At 38.2% G+C, this 21,754-nt stretch overlaps 1 protein-coding gene across 7 annotated transcripts in view; it reads left to right on the forward strand.

Moving 5' to 3' along the window:
* The window catches only part of EXOC4 (exocyst complex component 4), an 807,451-nt gene that overhangs the window by 241,199 nt on the left and 544,498 nt on the right, over window positions 1–21,754 (forward strand). Inside the window, exon 10 of one of the 7 annotated variants that reach the window (XM_042248845.2) lies at window positions 1–16,844. This exon is cut by the window's left edge and continues 13,941 nt beyond it. The exons of the other annotated variants lie outside the window; for them this stretch is intronic. The gene's annotated coding sequence lies outside the window, so the exon portion shown is untranslated. Of the gene's footprint in view, window positions 16,845–21,754 lie in introns of those variants that run through there. 7 annotated transcript variants of the gene reach the window in all.

Below are 21,754 nucleotides of genomic sequence, written 5' to 3' on the forward strand. Positions count from 1 at the left end.
AGTCAAAGGCTTTAGCATAGTTAATGAAGCAGAAGTAGATGTTTTTCTGGAATTCTCTTGCATTGTTTTAATGATCCAGCCCTAGGCAGCTACTGAAATGATTCATGTCATGAGATTAGCTTGCAGTTTCTACATTTTATATAAATGGAATCATGCAGATACATTTTATGTCTGGCTTCTTTCATTCAACATAATGATTTTGATGTTCATCCATCTTATTGCGTGTATCAGTAGTTTGTGCCTTTTTATTTTATTATTGTTTAGTAGAGTTCTATTGTATGGATATACCACAGTAGATATGGACATGTCACGTTGTTTATCCTTCCAGCAGTTGGAATTGTTTAAATTGTTTATAGGTTATGGTTGTTGTAAATAGTGCTACACTAAGCCTTCATGTATAAATCTTTGTGTGGGATGTATATTTTCAGTTCCCTGAGTGTGGGATTGCTTTATCATATGGTAGATGTGTGTTTAACTTTGTAAGAAGTACTAGTTTTATAAAGTGAGTGTGGTATTTTATATTGCCACCAGCAGTATATGCCAACCTTGGATTTTTCGGTGTTTAAATTCAGACTTTCAGTGAGTATGTAGTGGTGTTTTATTGTGGTGTCTTGTACATTTTTAATATAATATCTTATTGACGTAAAAAGCTATGCAACTGTGGATTTGAACATTCTAAATTCAAATTAGAATCCACCTCAAATCTTTTTTCTCTTGTTGTAATGACTAGTCTAGACCTATTGTTCCATGTAGTTTCTTTTGAAATAACTTTTAAAATATTTAGCTCTATGACATTTCTAAGTATAGAGAAAATAGAAATCCCTATTTTACAAGTCAACTGGAGATATATATAAGGTAACTCAGCTGGAAAAGAATCTGCCTGCAATGAAGGAGACCTGGTTTCCATTCCTGGGTTGGGAAGTTTCCCTGGAGAAAGGATAAGCTACCCACTCCAGTATTCTTGGGCTTCTCTGGTGGCTCACACAGTAAAGAATCTGCCTGCAATGGGGGAAACCTGGGTTTGATCCTAGGGTTGGGAAGACCCCCTGGAGGAAGGCATGGCAACCCACTCCAGTATCCTTGCCTGGTGAATCCCCATGGACAGAGGAGCCTGGCAGGCTACAGTCTATGGGGTCACAAACAGTTGGCACAACTGAGGGACTGATCACATAACGTGTGTGTGTGTGTGTGTGTGTGTGTGTGTGTGTGTGTGTGTACACACACACTCAGTCGCTGTCATGTCTGACTCTTCGTGGACCCCATGGACTGTAGCCCGCCACACCGCACTGTCCATGGGACTTTTCAGGCAAGAATACTGGAGTGGGTTGCTATTTTTTAGTCCAAGGGATCTTCCTGACCCAGGGATCAAACTTGTGTCTCATATAGCTCTTGCATTGGCAGGTGGGTTCCTTATCACTCTGCCACCTGGGAGGCCCTGTGCCACCAGGGCGATATTCATATGTTAACATTTATGTGTTAAAAACAATGGTTGCTAAAAGTACTACTTATTGTATATCTATATAGTTCCAGCATCTTCTGGAAGGGTTTAATGTTTTTAAACAGCAGTGAGTGAGTTCTAACTAAGTCCTGCTCTGATGCTAAAAATTCCCAATTGTTGCCTTATTGGTAATCACAGGACTAATGCAAAGTGCTGCTAATTAAGACGTTCTGTTTTTCTTTGCATGCCACCACGGCAGCAAATGGTATCTTAAACTGACAAGCTGTAAATTAAAACCTGCCGAATGCAAGACTTAGCCTAGGGAAAATGAAGTTATGTACAGGTGACTTGTTCCATTTGAATTAATCAGGGAACTGCTGGTGTAGACCAGCTGTGTTCTCTGATGACAAAAACGAATCTTGACATTTGGGATAATGAAAATTCAGTTCAGCACCTCTTAGAGATGTATGATAATATATTGTCACTCAGAAGCAGGGTGAAAGGAGGAAGCAGAAACCCCTGGCTTATTAAAATAGACAATGTGACAAGTGGACATTGCTGGATCCCCAGTTTCTAGAGGGGAAAAACTGTCAAGGGAAACCTCTTTTACAAAATGATGGAATAGCTGTTTGTGGAAGGAAGGTGAAAAGATTGGACTTTTGATGTCTGACCTCTTTGGCAGTTGGCTTTGTTCATGATTCCTAGTTTCATGGTTTATCTTAACTTGGGTGCAGGGTGAGACATGAAAGGCCTGGAAAGGAGACTCACTTTGTTGGTTTGACAGTATTAATGCAATCATCTAGTTCCTACCTTGTAAGCCCACTTATTATTTCCTCTGCGTGTGTTTTTTCCAGTTTAGCGGATTAGCGGCACTGTCTCTTCAAAGGCTATCCAATCAAGGAGGGGTTATTAAAACCAGGGCGATTTATGTCTGAGAATTAATTAGAGAAGCATTTTCATGCAAAACAACCAATTTTTTGATTAGCAATGGAGCAGGGCTGCAATTAACACTCTAGGAAGCTTAAATTTCCAGCTTTTTGATTCTCAGGAAATGAGATTATCAAACCAGGGTCAGACACTTGACAGCAAAGCAGGGGAGGGAGAGTGTGAAATTATATGTAAGAGAAAAAATTGTCTTTTGATTTTAATTCTGAGATTGCTATCAAGGCAATGGAAAATTCAGAGACATGGAAGAGCAAAAAATCTGAAAATGCAAGACCCTGAAATGCTTGATTCTTTAGTGGTCTATTTGCTATGCAAAGTATCTGTTATAAATGTTTGCTTAGAATATATTTTAGAAACACAGCAATATAGTTTAATTCTGTATTATTACTTATTATTCAGTCTTTCTCCAATGCATTCCTTTTAGATATTCAGTGGCTGAACAAATATTTAAAGTGTTTGTATGCTTTGGAGAAGAGCCAAAATTCTTCCTCATTAGAAAAGGAAGTTTCTTTTCTAAATGCTGTTTTTTGGAGTCTATTTATTTTCATTGGTGTTTTTAATTATTTTAAATCACTTGAGGCATAGTTGAGATATTGAGTTATCTCAAGACATAGATTACCATTTAATAATAAGTGACCTTTGTCAAGCTTAGGCATCTGCGATAAGCAAGGCAACCCCAGACTTCCTGTAAAACAAAGTGGATGCTGTCATCAGTGTAATTGGTGCTCCCCAAGGAAATACAACATAATGAAAATTCATTTGTTCTGGAAAATATTTTTCACCTTCTCTTCTCTTAATTTAGACATCTAATTTCAATTGAGAAATAGAGGAGCAATGTATCTTTTGTGTTAGCGCACTCCATTAGGGTAGCACTCTATCTTTCCCTTCTTTATCTATTAGTATTAAGACTCCTGGGTAAAGGGACTCTGTCAGTATTTTAAAATCACCAGTCCTTCTCTGCACTGATTTTTTGCGCTTCGGATGGTGCTTTGTGTATCTAAGGTGTTGATATGTACTGTTTATGGACTGCCTGCTTAATGACATCAAGGAAGTCATTGGCATCCAGTGCTAAGATGAACACAGGTGAGGTGTCCCTTCTTTCGCCTGGGACGGAGGTTGAGGGTTAAGATTTGTTGAAAGGACCGTGTGATAGTGGTTTATCTCATGTTCTGCCAGACTTGATTTTTCTGTTACCATAAAGGGTAGGAGCTTTTGTTAGACCCTTGAGGGTTATTTTTAAAAACAGCTTTATAAGCAGCTTCTGGGCTATGCTAGCCATGAATGGGGGAGCCCACGTGACATCATATAATCAGTGTTTTCTGTGATGCCATTTTTCTCCCTAAAGCATCTTTGATTTGGGAACATGATTCATTGATCTAGTCTATCATTTTTACAATCCCACTATGGACCCTCAGCTTTATTTGTCAGTTTTGCTTAATCCTTCTTCCATTATTGGTAAAGAGTATCCATCACTGGCCAGATGACAGTTGGCTCCAGTTTAATCTTGGGGAGAGGAGGGGGAAAAACTGCCATTCAGAGGCTGAAGTGTTGGTCTTATCAGATTTGTAGCCATCAATGTCAGTGCTGATCTTCATGTGTTTGAATGTTGATGATTATATGCTTTTTTGCTGAAATATTTGCTGAAGAAATTACAGTGTTAGGTTTACAGATCTTTCTTTGTTGTTATTGGAACATGTTTCTGCATTTCCAAATCTATAACATAGGGATTTAAGCAGCTGAAATAGGGATTGATAACCTATGTGTGCATGTGTTGGGGGGAAAGGTGTATGGATGGCCTACAGGGAATCTGTGACCCCATCATTGTATACAGGTCTGTGGGGGAAGGGAAAGAAGTTGCCTTGTTTTCATTAGGTTTGTAAAATACTTTTATAATGTGTATGTGTAAACACACATTCATAAATACATATACAAATGCAGTTCTGAACTTTGAGAGTCTTACTGTTTGTGGGGAAAAAAAAGACTTCCCTGGTATCCAGTGGTTAAGACATTGCACTCCTGATGCAGGTTCGATCACAAGTTGGGAACTAAGATTGCACAGGCTGGGTGACGAGGCCAAAAAATTAAAAACAACAAAAACCCAATCAAATAACTTTAATGAAACCACATAAAATGATACCCTTTTGTAACAAGTATGAATTAAATATGTGTATATGTATATGCAAATGTGTAAGTATCAAAGGTTGGCAGAAATAAATGAATTTATAAAAACTGGGAAAAATAATCAGGAAAGGCATAGTAATTTAATGTGAATCATTTTAAAGAAAGCAAGAATTCCGGTTCAGTGAAGTGGAAAAACCAAGAGGATTCTAGGGCCTTTTCTGTAATCGTAGGTTTTTAAAAACTATGGTTTGATATAGCTCAATCAATTATTTAAGGAACTTGGTTTGCTTTAAGAGGCTTACAATTGGTAATAACATTATTACATTCTGGATTTCCCAGGGGTGTCAGCGATTCTACTGGCAACAATTCTGCTTTGTTTGGTTTGCTGTGTGTTGTTTATACAGTGGTGAATGATGGACCTGGAAGATTATTTAAAATTTTTTGATGATGATTAGAAAAGAAAGCTTTTACTTTAACTATGATACAGTCAACCTTTAATAGTGACTGACTCGTGTGTTTATATGATTATACACATAGACATATAGATATTTAACTATTTAACCTGTAAATACTGGTATGTGTATAGTAAATATTCATAGGTTTTATAGAAACCTATGAATACTTCAAATTTATACTGGGCAACTTACATTGTTGTTGAGTCTCTGAAACTCTCTAACCCAATTTCCCATTGAAATACTTGATTTGATAAGGATATCCTGTTGGCTTCCCTGTGGTGGCTCAGACAGTAAAGAATCTACCTACAGTTCAAGAGACCTGGGTTTGATCCCTGGATTGGGAAGACCTGCTGGAGGAGGAAATGGCTCCTCCACTATTTTCTTGCCTGAAAAATCCCATGGACAGAGGAGTCTGGTGGGCTACAGTCCATGGGGTCACAAAGAGTTGGAGATGACTGAGGAGCTAACACTTCCACTTTCTTTTGAAGCTGACAAGGTGGCATTAGTGGTAAAGAACCTGTCTGCCAGCGCAGGAGTCATAAGAGACATGGGATCAATCCCTGGATCAGGAAGGTCCCCTCGAGGAGGGCATGGCAACTCATGTCAGCATTCTTCCTTGAGAATCCCCATGGACAGAGGAACCTGGCTGGCTACAATCCATAGAGTCACAAGAGTTAGACATGGCTAAAGCAATTTAGCAGGCATTCTAACAGAAATAGCTGATAGTTAAAAGAAATCCATTCTCTTAGGATTCTGATCAATCTAATTTATGAAATTAGATGTTTGTAAGCACAAGGGTTGGTGTTAGCCAGTTAAATGAAGGGTTGAAATCTCAGGGTTCAAAGCAATGGATTAGAAGAGATTTAGATCAGAGATTGAAATATATGCGCCATTTATGTGGTAGCTATAAACTGTGGAATTGCTGAGCTTTTTTTAAAAAAAAAGTTAGGGATAAATGCAAAGAAAAGTTCAGGATTGTTTGAAGAAGCACAGCTCGTGAGACATAAGGACATAACTTATCTTGAATAAGTTAGGGAGAAGTGTGGGCACCAGGGATAGCTAAGATTTGTAGCTGTAAAAATTCTTCCTCTATCATCTTCTTAAAAAACTCACCTGGATGAGGTCATAGTGATTCCCAGCAACTATAATCAAATATTTTCTTTTGCTTCTGGTACCCCTTTATCAGTTTTGATAATTATAGCCTTGTCTGTGAGCCTAAAATATCCAAAGTGAAAGTGAAGTCGCTCAGTCGTGACCGACTCTTTGCGACCCCATGGACTGTAGCTTACCAGGCTCCTCTGTCCATGGGATTTTCCAGGCAATAGTACTGGAGTGGATTGCCATTTCCTTCTCCAGGCAATCTTCCTGACCCAGGGATCGAACCCGGGTCTCCTGCATTGTAGACAGACGCTTTACCGTCTAAGCCACCAGGGAAGTACAAAGCTGTGGGTTTATTTTAATGATGTAATAGTATTCTTGAATGCAAGTTTCTGAGTTAAGATTGTAGGATTTTTGCAACCACTGTAATGATCAGTGAAATACAGTCTTTGAATAAATGATGGCATCACATCTTTAAATGTTTTGCTCTGATGACATGAAATGAATCAGAGCCATGAAAATTTTTCTGACAGATAACACTAAGAATTTCTGTCTCTTTTATGAACCTTCTTTGAAGCCCAGGTAGTTGCATAACCTCCCAAGTTCCTGAGAGTATGCCAAACTCACTCTGATTTTTCTAAGAATTTAGTAGTATGAGAAATCATAGTGTTTTCTGATTTCTCTCTAGTTGCTTGATACCAAAATAGCAAAAGCTTGATAATAACAAAAGCTTGATGTTCTACAGCTGGATTCCCTTAAATAATATAAAACATATTATAAATGACTGTAGCTCAGATGACTTCCCACATCTTTCTCTGAGAGTCCTAAGTGCAGTGTTTTTGTGGTTGTGTTCAACTTAATTGCTGTTAACCACTGCTGAAGTCTCCAGCTTACTCACCATACAGTTGTTGCCTATCAGTGGTATTTAGTATAAGATGAACGGACAGTCCCTTCTTTGTGTGTTCAGTGAATATCTACATACTTCAAATGTTCTTCCTCAACTTGAGTTTCTTTGAAATGGGAGATATGCTGAAGAAATCTTTTCAGAAATACTTATTCCACAGAAGTTGGCTTACTTGGTAGTTGCATTAGATTTGGCAATTGGATGACAAGTTGTATCTTAGAATAGCTAAATGAATTAAGATATTTTTCTTGATATTTATGTATGATTTATTTAAGTTGAAGGTAAAACTCCATGGTAGTGATTGAGTAATCTAAACATAGTCATGTGTTAATGAAATTTGGATGGTTTCAGTGATATTAAACCCCTCAAAGTATGTTCTGCTGTGGGGCCTGGAAGCATCTTTTGAGATGATATAGTTTAGTGGTTTTAAAACTGGTTTTATTCTAGAACGCTCAGAAGCTCGACAAGGTTTAGGAAATTGGCCAGTCAATAGTCTTAGTCCTCCCTAGAGACCTTCAAACAGGATGGCTTAATGTCTTGCTTTTTTGGTTTTATTCAGATTCAGTGTAAGATATTTTTTCTTCCAGTGTTCCTCTGCAAAATTGTTTGTTTTGAATTTTATTCATGACATTGTGGTCCACGTTGATGGAATTTTATACATGAAATTGTGAACCTTTATTAAAACCATTTAACCTCTCATTCCTGTTCATCTACCCAAATGATCCACTATAAGGAATTTAGTATGCATCTTTCTACTTCATGTTCTATGTTTATAATATGTATCAGGTGATCTCACATATACATATTTTCCAAACTGCTAAATCTCAAAAGTTGCAGTGAACACTTTCATGAACATTTTTGAATACTCCTTTAAAACAAATGTCTAGAAAAGGAGCTCTTTGTTAAGAGGATGTCTCTTCAAAACTTCAGTATGAAAATGTGAATCTCTATAGATTACTCAACTACACTCCAGAAAAGTTAACTGGTTCACACTCCCTCCAAATGCCTATTTCTGTGTGTCTTTGATGTCATTTGACGTCAGGTTTTGTAAAACTTTACTGGAGTGTCTACCTGCTTATTAGTCAGGTTTAGCATCTTTTTCTTCATTTATTTGATATTGTAGTTTTTCACTGAATTACTACTGTAGAGTTGAAAACCCTTTTTACCTGACCCCTTTGCTACTTTTTATTGGGTTGTTAGTCTGTTTTTACTTTAATGATTTTTATATACTTTTTTATGTGTTCTAAATTATAAATACTTTTTTCTTCCAGAATCTAACACTTATGCAAGATTTAACTTGGGAAAAATATTATTTTTCTAAAAATAATTTTAAACCCACTAAACTAGTGATGTTTTTGATGGTATGATTTCTTTCAGATGAATAGATAGTTTTTTAAAGATTCATAAGTAAGTATCTGTTACAGTTTTCATTGGGTAATCAATGTTAATGTCTCAGATCTTTATAAGCCTTTATTTCTCAACTTACAAAAGCATTATAAGGAATTATGAACATCCTCAATTAATTTGAATATCTCTTTGGCTTAATTAGCAGTCTAAAATATTTTTCTTATCAACATAAAATATCAAGGCTTTATTGTCTTCTAATTAATGTTTCAATTTTTCATGACTTAGTAGCAACTTCATTCCAGTTTTTCTTCCTGAAGTTAGTTTGCTCTGTAGACTGTGATCATCATAGTATCCCTTCTGGATAGATTGTGTATGCATATCTGCACTCTTGAAGGAAAGAACAGATGTCTAGTAACTTGCTGTGGGACTGTAACACAGCAGAACCAGAAATCAGAATCTTTGTTTAGATGTGCTCTCAAGATACATTTGGCTTGACAATAGGGCATAATTATTTTGTCTAGCAGTAAGTGACTCAGCCTGCGGTCCTTCTTGTAAAGGGAATGAACATCACTTGTGTTCTATTCCTCCAGACCTCCATGAAGAATTACCACCATGGTGGCTGATGACCATAGCTGAGCATGGCTGAAAGAACTCTAGTATAATAAGGTGACTTTTTACTCATCACCATCAGCTAGTGGTGAGGTATAAACTAAGATGTAAAGGACGTGCATGCTCAGTTGCTTAGTCAACTCTTTGCAACCCCATGGACTGTATGAAGCCTGCCACACTCCTCTGTCTGTGGAATTTCCCAGGCAAGAATGCTGGAGTGTTGCTCTTTCCTCCTCCAGGGGATCTTCCCGGATCGAAGCTGCATCTCCTCAATTGGCAGATAGATTCTTTACCACTGGGCCACCTGGGGCATTATTACTCCTCTCACAATCCAAAATCAACAAATGCAACATTTATTTTTTTTATCCATGCCACAGAGGTACCTTATTGAATGTGTAATGATATTTCTTATTTGTCCTTGAAAACTTACATCTTTTCAGTGAAAGAAGTGTGATGTGGGTTATATCCTGAGACAGAATTTTCCAACTTTAGGGCACGCCAGAAAGCCTGGAGGATTTGTTAAAACAGGGATGGCTGTTCCCCATTTCCTGAGTTTCTGATTCCATAGGTCTGGGGTAGAGTCTGAAAATTTCTCCTCCAAACCTGGTAATAAAAACAAGAAAAGATGGTGCTAATCAGGTTAGTCCTGTTGTCTCTGACCAACTACTTTTGTTGCCTCTTTAATGCCTCAGCACCTATGAATCATATTATTTTCCCTGGAGAAGATCGAACCTAATAGAATTATGCATGTGCATTAAGAGATCATCAACCTTACACCTTGTCCCTTGGGCCTAGAGCAATTTGAAAAGAGACATTCCCATAAAATGTCATAAAACCTGTAGCTATAGTAACAAATTAACAATTACCAGGCTTTATAATTGGGAGTTTGTGCAAGACTCCTTCTTTTGGGTTTATGCATGGATTACAGAGCTGGAGGTGGGAGAATGCTTAGGGACAGGATGAAGGACTATCTTTCAAACTCTGTTATTCCAATAGAAATTGCAGACTCTTAAGTTGATATTAAAAATGAGTAGTCAGTTTAGATGTTTATAACAGTAACACCACATTCTTGAGAAGAATAAAATAGTGTACAAAGATACTATCTTGGTGCTAGATGTCTAGTTGTATTATATTAGTGCTGAGTTTTTATTCCACACTTTTCTTTTAATTAGTTTTGGTCCTGAGCAATTTTAAAGGGAATTTAGCAGAACCTGCAGAGAAGGCAATGGCACCCCACTCCAGTATTCTTGCCTGGAAAATCCCATGGACGGAGAAGCCTGGTAGGCTGCCGTCCATGGGGTCGCTAAGAGTCGGGCACAGCTGAGCGACTTCACTTTCACTTTTCACTTTCATGCACTGGAGAAGGAAATGGCAACCCACTCCAGTGTTGTTGCCTGGAGAACCCCAGGGACGGGGGAGCCTGGTGGGCTGCCGTCTATGGGGTCACACAGAGTCGGACACGACTGAAGTGACTTAGCAGCAGCAGCAGCAGCAGAACCTGCTGGTTGCTTAGTCAGATCCATTTACCTGCCTGCTTCTTATTTTTTTTTTTTTTAAAGAAAAACATCCCTTTTCTGATTGTATTCTAGATAATGATGTTCCTAGCTTAAACACATTTCCAGTTGTTGTTTGCAAGTGGGAATGACCAGTGAAATATAAGCAGAGGTAGTTGGATATGACTTTGGGGACAGTTCCCTAAAAGGAGCTGACTCAGAAGATACCTGTTTGTAAACCCTTCTTTCTCTCTGCTTGAAGTCTTTATGTGATAGCCAAAGTTTCAACAGTCATCCTGATCTGAGGCCACCTTGATCTTGGGAATCAAGCACTGATGCCATTTGAACAAAAAGGACTCTGGATCCCTTCTGACCTTGAGTCAGGATTCCAGCTCTGGACTGTTTACCTTCAGATTGGAGAGAAAAATAACCCTCTGTTTTGTTTAAGCATTTACTCGTACTTTCTGCTACTTGCAAGTAAACCGAAGGCAATGGCAACTGACGCCAGTACTCTTACCTGGAAAATCCCATGGACAAAGGAGCCTGGTAGGCTGCAGTCCATGGGGTCGCAAAGAGTCAGACACGACTGAGCGACTTCACTTTCACTTTTCACTTTCATGCATTGGAGAAGGAAATGGCAACCCACTCCAGTGTTGTTGCCTGGAGAATCCCAGGGACAGGGGAGCCTGGTGGGCTGCCGTCTGTGGGGTCGCACAGAGTCAGACACGACTGAAGTGACTTAGCAGCAGCAGCAGCAGCATGTAATTAATATTACAGGTGGCATTTCCTCTCTTTTTAAAGAAAAGCTGATCTTTAAAACCTATGGGGTATTTTCACTGTTGACCTTATAAATTCATTATAAATTAAGCCATATGTGGGACTGGATCCCTGTCATCTTATACCTCTTTTTTTCTTCTTTCTGTTGGTGAAATTACATATTTTCAGAGCTGGAAACACCTCTTTATTCTTAAAAGTTTTATTGAGACATAAGTATCATTTAAGATTCACCCATTTTAAGTGTACAATTCAGTGTTTTTGATGAGTTTAGTGAGTCATACAGACATTATCACAATCCAGTTTTAGAATGCTATTCATCCCCCAAGTAAGATCCCTTGTGTCCATTCACAGTAAATCCTTACCCCAACCTCAATCACTAATCTGCTTTCTGTCTCTGTAGGTTTGTCTTTGGGGACATTTCATATAAATAGAATCCTACAGTTATGTGGTCTTTCGTATCTGGCCTCTTTTAGTTGGCCTACTTTTTTGACGTTCATCTGTGTCGTATTACACATCAGCAGTTGATTGCTTTATATTGATGAACGGCATTTGGTTACAAGGTTATCCTGCATTTTGTTCATTCATCAGTAGTGGACATTTGGATTGTTTCCGCGACTTGGCTATTTTGAATACTGCTGCTTTGAATATTAATCTGCAAGGCTCTGGTGTCCCTGAATTTGAATCTTAGCTCCTCCACTTAATAACTTGGTGCCCTCAGGTAAGTTGCCTAACTGCTCATCTCTAAGAGATGCGATTTCCTCATCTCTCAGAGATCATGATACAGTCTTCTTGTGGAATTGCTATGAGAATTAAATGAAGTACTGTAACAGATCATTTATTGAGAAATCTAAGTACTGGAGGCATACAAGCAGTAGTGTTGTTTTAAAAGCATACATTAAAATAAATCACACAACTGTAGTGATTTTCAGGGATGCCCTGTGGATGGTGATGATGTGACCTGCAAATGACTGGTTAATATTGTCATGATCGTTTGTTAAGTGTATTATGGGCAGGGTGGTACTGATCATAGCAGAAGTGGTAATGACTGTATTACTGTAGTCCTGGTGATGCATTATTTGTGATATTTGGTTGTTCGGATGGATTGGCAGGTCAGAACCATCTTATAATTCTAAATCTCAGTGTGCAAATACTTATTTTAATGAGAGAGGCCATGAGAATTGACTAGAAATGCAACTTGTAGTCCTGTGCTTGGTATTATTTTTATCTTTAAAATTTTTACCCTTTTCTAAAAAAAAAGGCTCTCTATAATATTTCATGTCTTTCTGAGAATATTCTAAATATAAGATAACTTTTTGTTGATAAATGTGAATTATCATTACATACTTCAAGCAGAATAGTATACTTAGGTTTAAGTCTGTCTGTTCTTGATCCAAGATACCCAGCATCCTGGCTCTGTGTGTCCTTGGTGATTTACATTGCTGTAGGTGATTTACATGTATTAATGATATTGATAATGTTTTAATTTAATATAATTTAGTTTAATTTTCCCACCCCTCCCTCCCTTTTCTTTTTGTCAGATATTTTCCTTTGCTCTTGGCTTTCTTCCTTCTAGTCATTTTTATTCTCATTCTTTTTTCTTTAGACATACAGGTGGGATATAAGACTGTGTTGCTCTCTATAAAGTACAAATAAATAGACTCGAGGTGAGAAGTAAGGCTTATGAAATCTGTAACATGTACCTTGTCCCTGTAGCAGCCTTTTGTGTTTACTTCTATTTCTTGATTATTATCTGGATTCCTGAAATTGCTGGGTGTACATGAGCTCTGTTCTCCAGAGTGCTAGGCATCAATTGGGTAGGAGACGCAGCCAGTTGTTGGACTGAATGGCATTTTTCTGGCACGCTTGCAGCTTATCCACTGTTCCATATCATGTGTAGTGTGATGCATAACCTTTATGAAATGTCTGTTATATCCAGACATTGCTCAAGGTGATTTACATGGATTAATGATATTGATAATATTTTCTTACAATTCATGGAATTCAGTTTGATTTAGTTCTAATATTCAACTCAGAAGAGCATCTTTATATTTAAAACAAGTAACTCTTTTTTCTTCTTCGTATAATTTCTAACATTCACTTTTAGAATGACTGTTCTAGAAAATTTGACAGTGGGGTGCTTCTGTGCAGCACCAGGTAATTCCTTTAGTATTTAAATTATTGATAAGAGCGTCCCTAGTCTAAGGGATTCCCTGGTGGCTGAGCTGGTAAAGAATCCGCCTGCAATGCGGGAGACTTGGGTTTGATTGCTGGGCTGGGAAGATCCTGTGGAGAAGGGAAAGGTTATCCACTCCAGTATTCTGGCCTGGAGAATTCCTATAGTCCATGGGGTCACAAAGAGTTGGACAGGACTGAGCAACTTTCACTTCACTTGCTTCCCAGTCTAGATTTAGAGACTGTCCATGGAGGCAACAGAATGCACTGAAAGTTACATTTTGTGTGTGTGGTATTAGTATATTATTGTTGGTTTTACTTATTATACTGTGAGAGGAACAAAGAAGTGGACAGATATATTTTTGCAATTGGTTTATTTCAATGCACAGCACAGTGTGTTGTAGGAACTTCAGAATATACTTTCTTTAGGCAGGCTGTAAGAGCTTTACATCTTCTGACCATCGAGGTCGCTCCACAAGCATAGTTCAGTTCAGTGCTCAGTCATGTCCAACTCTTTGTGACCCCTTGGACTGCCACATGCCAGGCCTCCCTGTCCATCACCAACTCCTGGAGTTTACTCAAACTCGTGTCCATTGAGTCAGTGATGCCATCCAACCATCTCGTCCTCTGTCGTCCGCTTCTCCTCTGGCCTTCGATCTTTCCCAGCATCAGAGTCTTTTCCAATGAATCCATTCTTCGCATCGGGTGGCCAACGTATTGGAGTTTCACCTTCAACATCAGTCCTTCCAATGAATATTCAGTACTGATTCCCTTTAGGATGGACTGGTTGGATCTCCTTGCAGTCCAGGGGACTCTCAAGAGTCTTCTCCAACACCACAGTTTAAAAGCATCAGTTCTTCAGCACTCTGCTTTCTTTTTAGTCCAACTCTCTCATCCATACATGACGACTGTAAAAACCATAGCCTTGACTAGACGGACCTTTGTTGACAAAGTAATGTCTCTGCTTTTTAATATGCTATCTAGGTTGGTCATAGATTTTCTTCCAAGGGGCAAGCGTCTTTTAATTTCATGACTGCGGTCACCATCTGCAGTGATTTTTGGAGCCCCCCAAAATAAAGTCTTACACTATTTCCACTGTTTCCCCATCTATTTGCCATGAAGTAATGGGACCAGATGCTGTGATTTTAGTTTTCTGAATGTTGAGTTTTAAGCCAGCTTTTCACTCTCCTCTTTCTCTTTCATCAAGAGGTTCTTTAGTTCTTCACTTTCTGCCATAAGGATGGTGTCATCTGCATATCTGAGTTTATTGATATTTCTCCTGGCAATCTGGATTCCAGCTTGTGCTTCATCCAGCCCAGCGTTTCTCATGATGTACTCTGCATATAAGTTAAACAAGCAGGGTGACAATGTCCAGCCTTGACATACTCCTTTCCCGATTTGGAACCAGTCTGTTGTTCCATGTCCAGTTCTAACTGTTGCTTCCTTACCTGCATACAGAGTTCTCAGGAGGCAGGTCAGGTGATCTGGTATGCCCATCTTTTTAAGAAATCTCCTCAGTTTGCTGTGGTCTGCACAGTCAAAGGCTTTGGCATAGCCAATAAAACAGAAGTATATGTTTTTCTGGAACTCTCTTGCTTTTTCAATGATCAGTAGCACGGGCCACTGAAATTTCGAATGGCACTTGTTTTTATCAAGCCAAGTTTTTATAGTAGCAAAAATAAGTGCTCTAGTTCAACCAGTTTCTGAAGAATCTGTTAAAAGCCTGTCGTCTTACAGTTTAAAATCCCGATCAAACTAATGAAAATGTGCCATTGAAGAGCCTTGTTGTCAGTAACTGTGGTTTCATCACTCTTAATAGAAAATTTATCTTTGTTAATTGACATCTTATCAATACATCTTTGAATGGAATCATTGATCAGTGGCAGTGCTTTTAAAATCCTGGAAAGATTTTGATGTATCACTGCTACAATTACTGTCTCTAACATGGGTCATATGACAGTCTCAGCAACTGGATGAACACAAGAAGGTTTTAGGGAGCTTTTTCTTGAGATATTTTGCATCTTTTTTTCTGTTACTTAAAAAAAAAAAATCTTTATTTTTGGCTGTGTTTGGTCTTAGTTCCTGCATGTGGCATCTTCACTGTGGTGTGCAGGCTTCTCTCTGGTTGTGGCTTGCGGGCTTAGTTGCCCTGTAGTGTGTGGGCTCTCGGTTCCCGGATCAGGGGTTGAATTGAACCCACTAGCCTACATTCAAAAATGGATTCTTAGCCACTGCACCACCAGAGAAATCCGTTTCTGTTACTTCTTAATGCAGAACTTTATTGAGATATAATTCACATGACCATACAAAGCACCCATTTAAAATGTCATATAATTCAGTGGTTTTTAGGGTATGCACAGTTGTGCAACCATCACCATTATAAATAAAATAAATCGAAATTGTCAGAAAGGCTAAAACTTTTCTGCTCAACAACTAACACCATATTTATTTTTATATTTTAAATCTATGTGAAAGATGTATTCCTTTGGAAACCAGCAGATTGGCAAAGCCAGTTCAGAATATTTGAGAAACTGTTTATCTATTTTACTTTTTATGTTTATTGGTGTGAAGTTGACTTATAGTATTTTGTTTTAGATACATAACAATAAATTGATGTTTTAATAGATTGTAGGCTCAATGGTAAAGAATCTATCTGCTAGTGCAGAAGATGTAAGTTCAATTCCTGGGTCAGAAAAATCCCCTGGAGAAGGAAATGGCAACCTACCCCAGTATTCTTGCCTGGAGAATCCCATGGACAGAGGAGCCTGGTGGGCTATAGTGCATGGAGTCACAAAGAGTTGTATAGGACTTGGTGACTGACCAACATTTCATACAAAGATATTATAAAAAATTCACTGTATGTCCTGCGTTTTTCATTCCATCCTTGTAACTCATTTACGCCTAATAGTTTGTACTTCTCAAGTCCCTTTATCTATTTTGCTTCTCCCCCCATGTCATTTGTTCTCTATGTGAGTCTTTTTCTGTTTTATTAGATTCATTCATTTGCTTTATTTTTAGATTCCACATACAGTTTGAAGCATGCAGTATTTGTCTTTCTCTCTGAATTATTTCACCAAGCATAATACCGTCCAGGTCCATTCATGGTGTCACAAATAGCACAATTTCATTATTAATCAGATGCAATCCTGTTTTGGGTGTACCAGAAGACCTATGCATTTCTCTTAATATACCTACCACGTTCTTTTTTTTTATTACTGTGTTTGCATCTGTGCTACTCTGTGGGGGTACCTTATTCATTTTGATGTTTTCAGGGACAAGCACAGAATCTAGCCCATAGGAGGAATTCAGTAGCATCTGAAATATGAAGGAATTGGATTTTGGGGCCCTTGTTTTACTGAAATGTGGAATGTGTCAGTTGATGAACCTGATTTGAGAAAAGGGGAAAACAGTGCTCAGTTAAAGTACTGTACAGATTTTATTAGTACCAAATACAGTATTTGGTGCAGAATGCTTAAAAAGAAAAACATATTCTGATGAAAAAGAATGAGTACTGAAGTTACATTGTAAATGTAAGTAGCACAAGTTATTAGTTTACATGGATTAGTCATGGAAGATCGTTCTGTTGCTCTTGCTAACTCTTCTCCCTTTCCGTTCCACAAGTGCTGCCTTGTTCCTCTCTCTCTTTTCACCTCTCTCCTTTTTTTTGGCCCTTTATCTTTTCTCTCTGTTCCTGCTTCTCGTTTTCACCCCCTCCTCTCTCTTTCCTGCCACATAACAAACTCGGCAAGATAGTGAAGATTTTGAGTTTCATTTGTGCGTTTCTCCACCTAGCCATAATAATCAGCCAAGTATGTATTGAAGATGGCCTGAGTATGATGGGAAATAAATTTCAGATGCAGGATAATTACTGTCGGTGATGCTGTATAAAATAAAGGGTTTCATGTGGAATGTTGACCCTTCAGGGCTAGTATGCACATATTACCTGATTTGGATGGTAAACTGAGCCAGCTTAATAATACTGGCTAGTGGAAATGACAGTGTTTATAAATCTGTACATTGACATTTATATGAAATCAAGCTTTCACTTGTATTGCATTGAATATACTTACTATTGTTATCTTAGTCATTCTTTTAGAGCTGTTTATGCTATGGGAAACACTAGTCTATAACTTGAAATCTGTAGAAATCAGGTGATTTTTTTTTAATGTTACCTCATCTTTCATATTGGTTGTAATTAAGATTTTATTTGTAAATCACCCTGCCATAGCACATGAGCAAAAAGCTTTTCTTTCATGATGTTCTCACTGAAAATAGTTTTTGTCATTTCTGTTTTTCAAACATTCCCTTAAACCATCAGCATTCCTTATTTATTTCTATAGTGTTTGAAATTTGTATTGTCCCCAGCGTATTTCAACAATAATGGGAAAAATGAAGGATAACCTGGAATTATCCCCCAGAGCAAAATATCATGTATTTATTATTTGTTGTTTATTCCACTTCTGTTTCACTCAGTATTTGTTACTTTCGGAATGCAGTCATAATAATGTGGATTCAGCTTTCCTTAAAAATGGATTTAAGTAGTTTATATAATGATCCTATTTATTAAATTCGAACCAGCAAAGGCATTTCATCAAGACTAATATTCATCCTCGTCAGCCATTTCAGTAAATTTTAAGAAGGGAAAGTGAAGTTTAATATCAACTTTTACATGTTAATACATTTAAATGTTGATACTTTTAAATGTGCTACAGCTTAATTTTTAAAATAGTCTAGCTGGGAAAAGCTTTCCCCAAACAAACAAGCAAACAGTCCCCCAAACTGCAGGTGTGGGCCATCATTACGTTTTCTGACTTTTGTGCCTTTAATGTGTTTCAAGTCTCTCTGAGGTGCATAATACGTGTGATTTGTTTGAGTTTCAGCCATTATGGACTTTACATATAATGAATTTCACGAAATACATAGCAACAACTTCTCCTTGTAGATAGGCAGTAATATGATGGAGTGATCAAATACAAATGCTCCTTTAATTTATTTTACCAAGACATTTATCTATGTTTTATTTATAAGGCAATTGAAGTCATTCATTTTGTATGGAACTCTTCCCCTCTGAATAACAAATAATATATTATCATATATACTGCACTGGAGGAGAGAGTGATGAAAACCATACTTGAAAATAAAAGTTTCATATTTTGGCCTCATTGGGCACAATTATAGTGGCACTATCTTTGTGAATCATAATTGCATGTGCAGCTTTTTTTTTTCCTAAATTGAGATGGCACAGTGGTGTAGAAGATAGAAAATTTACTGTTCAAAGAGGGGAAAGGTGTTTCTTTTTAGCTGCAGAACATTTTAAATGCACAGAATCAGTCTTGGAAATATCCCTTTGTAAGATCCTTGTGCACACATGCCTTTAAGTAGCATCATTTTAAGAGTGACTAGAATAAAACAGGAGCCTTGCTGCCCAAGGATCCATGATACGGCCGTATGAGCCCCATCGTCCACTGTTCCGTTTTGAAGTCTTTTCTGAAACCATCTTATTTGAAGGGCATCTGCAACATTTCATTTCTGAACCTAGTCAGGTTGCCTACCGGTGCTTCACTCTCCACTTTGTGTTTGCTTTTGCCTGATGCCAGACAGAAATACTTCTAAAGCTGCATTGCAGTGATAATTGTTATTTACCCTCAGTTAAAATTCCAACTCGTAACTAATGTGCCACCACTTCTTATGCACTGATTGCTGGAGACTGCCCACTTCGAGTTTAATATAGGGGAAGAGTCCTGAAAGAGAAGTTGAAAGTTTAGAATCTTGTAACATAAATGGGAGATGGTAGTTAGCTCTTAAACACCTCTGTTAAACCAGAGGCTACGTATTGAATGCAGTGAGGACTTACATATATTAATGGTCAGCAGATCCCTATATATTAGTTCGGGTAGATGCATGCAACGTTGAGATGGTTTACTGTTACTTTTTTCCTAACCATGGCCCCAGACCACTCAAATCTTACTGAAAGATTCCTTCCAATGATAAGTTCTTTCTTAGTATCTTGAAAGTATCTGACTTAAACCACGGTTTCAGGAATATCTCTTATGCATGGTGATTGGACTATCAAAACATATTTGATAATTATGAAGATGTTGATTTATGATTGCTTTAGGATGTCACAAAGTTGAAATTCTTTTCACACAAACAGCTTTGACCTGGTCCATCTTAAATGACATTTAGCCATTGGAATTATCCTCCATGGCCCTTCTGCTTGTTACTGCTTTCATATAATGAGGGCAGTATTTGAGTCACTTCAATGGTACCTTACGTGAGGGGTCCCCAACCTCCAGGGTCTATTGTCTGATGATCTGAGGTCAAGCTGATATAACTATAATAGAAATCAAGTTCACAATAAATGTAATGTGCTTGAATCAGCCCAAAACCACTCCCCGTCCCCATCTATGGAAATAATGTCTTCCACGAAACTAGTCCCTGGTGTCAGAAAGTTTGGGGGCTGCTGCCTTAGGTAGTATTTGGGACTGAGGAAAATGTGACTTCTGATGACAAGTTTGCAGAATTATCTCTGGGCTTCCTTTGCCTTTCCCAAAACAGCCACTGTGGCTAGATTAATAAAGGTCATTGTTCAGTCACCCAGTCGTGTCTGACTCTTTGTGACCCCATGGACTGCAGCACACCAGGCCTCTCTGTCTCTCACTATCTCCTGAAGTCCGCCCAAGTTCACGTCCATTGCCTTGGTGATGCCATCCAGCCATCTCATCCTCTGATGCCCTCTTCTGCTTCTGTTCTCAATCTTTCCCAGCAACAGGGACCTTTCCAATGAGTCAGCTCTTCACATCAGATGACCAAAATACTGGAGTTTCAACTTCAGCATCAGTCCTTCCAACAAGTATTCAGGGTTGATTTCCCATGAGATTGACTGGTTTGATCTCCTTGCTGTCCACGGGACTCTCAGGAATCTGTTCCAGCACCACAGTTCAAAGGCATCAGTTCTCTGATGCTCCGCCTTCTTTGTGGTCCAGCTCCCACAACCATACATGACCACTGGGAAGATGATTGCCTTGACTATACGACCTTTGTCGGCAGAGTAATGTCTCTGCTATTCAACACACTGTCTAGGTTTGTCATAGCTTTCCTGGCTGCAGTCACCATCCACAGTGATTTTAGAGCCCAAGAAGAGGAACTCTGTCACTGCTTCCACCTTTTCCCCTTCTATTTTCCGTGAAGTAATGGGGCTAGATGCCATGATCTTAGTTTTTTCAATATTTAGTTTTAAGTTGGCTCTATCACTTTCCTCCTTTACCCTCATCAAGAAGCTCTTTAATTCCTCTTCACTTTCTGCCCTTAGGGTGCTATCCTCTGCCTACCTGAGATTGTTGATGTTTCTCCCACCTGTCTTGACACCAGCTTGTAACTCATCCAGCCCAGCATTTCTCATGATGTGCTCAGTGTATAGATTAAACAAGCAGGGTGACAGCAGACAGCCTTAATAAAGGTCAACCAATTGGTAAAAAAATTATTTCTCTTGAGAAGCAAAATGCAAAGGAGATGCGTTTTCAGAAGGATATACCCATCTGAATGCAGAGTTCCAAAGAACAGCAAGGAGAGATAAGAAAGCCTTCCTAAGTGAACAATGCAAAGAAATAGAAGAAAACAATAGAATGGGAAAGACCAGAGAGCTCCTCAAGAAAATTAGAGATACCAAGAGAACATTTCATGCAAAGATGGGCACAATAAAGGACAGAAACAGTATGGACCTAACAGAAGCAGAAGAGATTAAGAAGAGGTGGCAAGAATACACAGAAGAACCTTACAAAAAAGATCTTAATGACCCAGATAACCATGATGGAGTGATCACTCATCTAGAAGCCAGGCATCCTAAGTGTGAAGTCAAGTGAGCCATAGGAAGCGTCACTATGAACAAAGCTAGTGGAGATGATGGAATTCCAGCTCAGAGGAAATAGAACATCTTTTGCTTCATCTATCTGCATGACCCAATAGAGCACCTCATCTTATTTAAAATAAAAAGTAGTAGTTCCATAATTAAAAGAAGCTGTTTGATAAACATATAAGATGCTTTGAACCTTGATTTCAGGAACATTCATTTCTTTAGATTGGAGAAAGGTCCATTATAACATGTTTTCTTATGGTTTTAGCAAATATGGAGGTGAAGATGTGAATGTGATGTTAATGTTGTTAACTGAAAATTCTGATTGTTATAAGTTCACTTTAAATGTTATATTCAGACAACGATTTTGAGTTTGGCTGTAGTGATGCCCTGGTTAGGTTTGATTAAATCTGCAGTTATACATTTAAAATTTTTCTGACACATCGTTATATTGTTTTCAGATTGCCACCATCACTTGATTTATGCAGATCTAAATAAGGTCTCAAATTCTCTACTTTGGTCATTTTATTTATTGGTTCATTA

This window comes from Ovis aries, chromosome 4 (assembly GCF_016772045.2).
Source record: "Ovis aries strain OAR_USU_Benz2616 breed Rambouillet chromosome 4, ARS-UI_Ramb_v3.0, whole genome shotgun sequence".
NCBI lineage: Eukaryota > Metazoa > Chordata > Mammalia > Artiodactyla > Bovidae > Ovis > Ovis aries.